Source organism: Lingula anatina, chromosome 9 (assembly GCF_051362555.1).
Source record: "Lingula anatina isolate TDL-2025a chromosome 9, LinAna3.0, whole genome shotgun sequence".
Taxonomy (NCBI): Eukaryota; Metazoa; Brachiopoda; class Lingulata; order Lingulida; family Lingulidae; genus Lingula; species Lingula anatina.
In genome coordinates, this window is record NC_141775.1 from 17,979,488 (window position 1) to 17,984,550 (window position 5,063).

Consider the following 5,063-nt stretch of genomic DNA (forward strand, 5'->3'; position numbering starts at 1 on the left):
ACGAAAATTTCCTATAGGATCCTATAGGATTCCTATAGGATCCTATAGGGTCCTATAGGAAATCTTATAGGATCCTATAGGGCACATTTCCTATAGGATTTCCTATAGGATCCTATAGGAAATTGTTGTAAGTTAAAATCTTGAGAAAAATGCATATCTTATAAACATATATCATTCTAAACAATAGATATTTGATATAGGTCCATTTTATCAGTTGAATTGTCAATTATATATCACTATTAAAGCAAAAATGCTTTTTATTGTTTATAATGCACAATCTTATAGTCTTCTATAGGATTCTATAGAAATTCTTTAATTTCTTTTTTAAAGAATTTTTGAAAAAAATTGATCATTTTAAAGTAATCTTTTATAGAGAAATATTTTATCATTAGAAATGTTTTTGTACCAAATCATTGAAGCTGATTTTTTTAAATTCATGTTCAGACCATTACAAAAATCTTATAGGAATTTCTATAGGAACCTATAGGAAATCCTATGCTAATATAATTCATTTAGGGAATTTTTATAAGCCAGGTTGAATGAAAAATAATGAATCTGGTTTAAATATTAGTATATGATTTTGATTTTTAATTTATGTTCAGACCATTACAAAAATTCCTATTGGATCCTATAGGAAATCTTATAGGAAATCAACTCAGGCCTGTAGCCAGGGGGGGGTTCGGGGGGTTCGAAAGAACCGCCCCTTATGCTGGAAAAAGGTCCACTCTGGGTAAAATTTGATCCAGGTACATGACATTTTTATGGGAAAAGGTCCACTTTTTCAGAAAAAGAACCCCCCTTTTGAAATTGCTGGCTACGGGCCTGCAACTGATGTTAGCTAGAGAATGCCCTACTCCACCAACCATAACCATAGATTCAACAACTGTGAATTTCTTTTGTTAGCTTGGCACCTATTATTAGGTCACTACTCCTGTAGCTATTGTTACACTAGTAACAGTAACCGCCTATTAGGTGTTATCAGATGTGTGGTATCCTGTCTAAGTCTTTGTTTATATGAGACAAGCAGCAAATGAGTGTACAGCTATCAAGCCAGTTTAAATTCAGGAGCATAGTGGAAGGGTACAGAGTGTAGAAAAATCGATTGAGGAAGGTATGTATAGCAGTAATGCATTGGATCATTTGGGCATTTAATCAAATTGAAAATGAGATGATTGATCTAATTTGTAGTGTACCTTGTAAACATCATATCTATATTACATTAAACAAGTTATAATTTATAAAATATAGCTTCCCTTTTAGCCAACAAAGAAATACTGTTTATTCTCTTTATTTCTTATAAAACTGTGATCAATTGCTCATCAAAATATTTCTATAAATGCAGTTGAATCTAAAAAAAAAATTACATTTCATATAACTTTTGGTTTGTGATTTATTAAAAATTATCTATTAATGTTATCCACAACTGCCTCAAAGGAACCATCATGATATATAACTGAGAAAGACCTATGCTAATAAATAACATACAATTAACATGTTAGAGAGGCTGTCAGGGCAAATTTCATTACCTCACATGTTCTTCAGGATTGTTTATTTGCCAAGTTTTCTTTTCATTTAATTTCTTTTCAACCATAAATGTGAGGTAAACACCATAGTTTGTTTAAAAATATTTTTTGCTTACCTATACATATTGGAAATGAAATGTGCATTGTGAAAATCTGACCATTTTGCTTACACGGAAGCTATAAATTTTAACTTGGAGTTGCTTTTTTTGTGGTTTGGACTGATGATTTAAGTCAAGCAAAGACTGGTCAGAATATAGGGAATTACTGTTTACCCTCGGAAATTAGTTTTCCATGAGTTTTTGAGACTTGGCCCTGGCCCTTGGCCCTGACAGCTCTGTAATGGCCCAATTGCATATTTAACCAGAGTAGAGTTTTCTCCACTGCTGATTTCTGCATTTTAAAATTCGTTTCTGATTGTTCCTGTGGGCTTGGTTCTATGAAATATGTTCAAGTTCTTAAAAATTTTTTTTTACAAATTATCCAGCTTTAATACCTTGTCTTTGAAAAAAACAGTTAACTAATAAAGGCTATGAAATGCTCAAAATAAAATTGGTGCAATGATTATTATTGATCTCATTAGAAAATTTTTCCTTCATCATTTTGCATTTTTGTAGACATGTACAATTAATTGAAATTCACAATGTTTTTCTTTTAGATTGTGTCTGCAAATGGTTCAACACAACTTAGACGGAGTTTAAGAAGACTATCACAGTAAAGTTGACCAATGTGCAAAAGACTTTTGTCTAAAATTCTTCAATTATTAAGTGACTAAAGCAGTATGCTGACAATGTACACAATCTGGCCAAGGGAGGTTTTAGCCACTCATTCTGGCAGGAGTTCGAACGCACACAAGAAAAAGACAGTGATGCCACAGCTTGACAAGACATATTTGATCCTTGTGATAACTTATAGAACTTATAATTCAAAAGCAGTAGCAGCATCGTTAAATTTGCAAAAATCTATGAAACAATTCTCTAGTAAGCTGGTTGCATAGCATACTGTGGAATATGTACATTTATACATTTTTATATATTGAATAAAGAATGTAAACATGATACTCTCTTTTGTTTTGAGGGACCAGTGCCTATAACCAATTTTGCCTAAGTTCCAACAATATATAAAAAGCTGTAAAAATATTCAAAACAGTTAATATAAATTTCTATAGGTTCCTATAAGATTTCCTATAGGATCCTATAGGAAATTGGGCCAATTTCCTATAGGAACCTATAGGAAATTCTATAGGATCCTATAGGAAATCTTATAGGATCCTATAGGAAATTGGGCCAATTTCCTATAGGAACCTATAGGAAATTCTATAGGATCCTATAGGATATTCTATAGGATCCTATAGGAAATTGGGCCAATTTCCTATAGGAACCTATAGGAAATTCTATAGGATCCTATAGGATATTCTATAGGATCCTATAGGAAATTGGGCCAATTTCCTATAGGAACCTATAGGAAATTCTATAGGATCCTATAGGAAATTTCCTACTGTATAGGAATCCTATAGGAAATTTTCGTAAGGGTTGTTTGCTTTGAGACAAGCAGCAAATGAGTATACAGCTATCAAGACAGTTTAAATTCAGGAGCATAGTGGAAGGGTACAGAGTGTAGAAAAATCGGATTGAGGAAGGTATGTATTACAGTAATGCATTGGATCATCTAATCAAATTGAAAATGAGATAATTAATTGATCTAATTTGTAGTGTACCTTGTAAACATTATATATATATATATTACATTAAACAAGTTATATATTATAATGAAGAAAAAAGGATACATAATGCAATCATTGTTTAGTCTCTTTATTTCTTATAGGATAAAAACTGTGATCAATTGTTCATATTTCTTTAAATGCAGTTGAATCTAAAAAAAAAAAGACATTTCATTTAACTTTTGGTTTGTGATTTATTAAAAATTATCTATTTAATGTTATCCACAACTGCCTCCAAGGGACCATCATGATATATAACTGAGGAAGACCCATGCTAATAAATAACATACAATTAACATGTTAGAGGGGCTGTCAGGGCAAATTTCATTACCTCACACGTTCTTCAGGATCGTTTATTTGCCAAGTTTTCTTTCCCTTTAATTTCTTTCAACCCTTAATGTGAAGTAAACACCACAGTTTGTTTAAAAATATTTTTTGCTAACCTTTACATAACGGAAATGAAATGTGCATTGTGAAAATCTGACCATTTTGCTTACACAAAAGCTATAAATTTTAACTTGGGGATTGCTTTTTTGTGGTTTGGACTGATGATTTAGGTCAAGCAAAGACTGGTGAGAATAGGGAATTACTGTTTACCCTCGGAAATGAGTTTTCTTATAGTTTTTGGGACTTTTTTGGCCCTGGCAGCTCTGTAATGGCCCAATTGCATATTTAACCAGAGTAGAGTTTTCTCCAATGCAAATTTCTGCATTTTAAAATGCGTTTCTGATTGTTCCTGTGGACTTGGTCCTATGAAATATGTTCATGTTTTTTATATATATATATATAAATTTTTTTTTACAAATTATCCAGCTTTAATACCTTGTCTTTGAAAAAAATTCAGTAAACTAATAAAGGCTATGAATTGCTCAAAATAGAATTGGTGCAATGATTATTATTGATCTCATTAGAAAAATTTTCCTTCATCATTTTGCATTTTTGTAGATATGTACAATTAATTGAAATTCACAATGTCTATCTTTCAGAATACATCTGCAAATGGTTCAACACAACTCAGGCAGAGGTTAAGAAGGCCATCACAGTAAAGTTGAACAATGTGCAAAAGACTTATCACAGTAAAGTTGAACAATGTGCAAAAGACTTTTGTCTGAAATTCTTCAATTATTAAGTGACTAAAGCAGTATGCTGACAATGGACATGGTCTGGCCAAGGGAGGTTTTAGCCACTCATTCTGGCAGGAGTTCAAACTCACACAAGAAACAGACAGTGACGCCACAGCTTGACAAGACATATTGGATACTTGTGATATCTTATAGAACTTATAATTAAAAAGCAGTAGCAACACCATTAAATTTGCAAAAATCTATAAAACAGTTCTCTAGTAGGCTGGTTGCATACCATACTGTGGAATATGTACATACATTTATACATATCGAATAAAGAATGTAAACATGATATTCTCTTTTGTTTTGAGGGACCAGTGCCTATTACCAATTTTGCCAAAGATCCAACAATACAGTCATAAGATTATGTATGTGTGCATTTATTCCATCTAACGTAAGAAGATTAGATACAATTATAACGTCAGAAAATACAATAGAGGGAGTGTGATAATGATAGGGTCGCTAAACGAATTTGACGGAATATAGTGACTAGCCTAATCCTCTTGTCGCCTGGTTAGGCACGCCCCCTTAGAGTACTTATGTAAACAAAATGTCTTCCATAGAGAACTATCCTTTTGTTCAACAGCTTCGGGCGTGCAGCGGATTATGTATATAGTGACGCTATACAGCTAACTGCAGTTAAATCTGTGAAAGCTGTTATTTAATTTATTCTGCTGTGTCGGACGTTGTGGGCCAGCC

General features: G+C 32.5%; 2 long non-coding RNA genes across 2 annotated transcripts; both read left to right on the top strand.

The window, feature by feature from the left end:
* LOC147760036 (uncharacterized) lies at positions 1 to 2,578 on the top strand. The gene is made up of 2 exons (XR_015331136.1): positions 1 to 1,111; positions 2,179 to 2,578. It is a non-coding gene; the product is annotated as an uncharacterized LOC147760036 (long non-coding RNA).
* Positions 2,579 to 3,052: 474 nt separating this feature from the next.
* On the top strand, positions 3,053 to 4,656 carry LOC147760037 (uncharacterized). The gene is made up of 2 exons (XR_015331143.1): positions 3,053 to 3,159; positions 4,227 to 4,656. It is a non-coding gene; the product is annotated as an uncharacterized LOC147760037 (long non-coding RNA).
* The last annotated feature ends 407 nt before the right edge of the window (positions 4,657 to 5,063 follow it).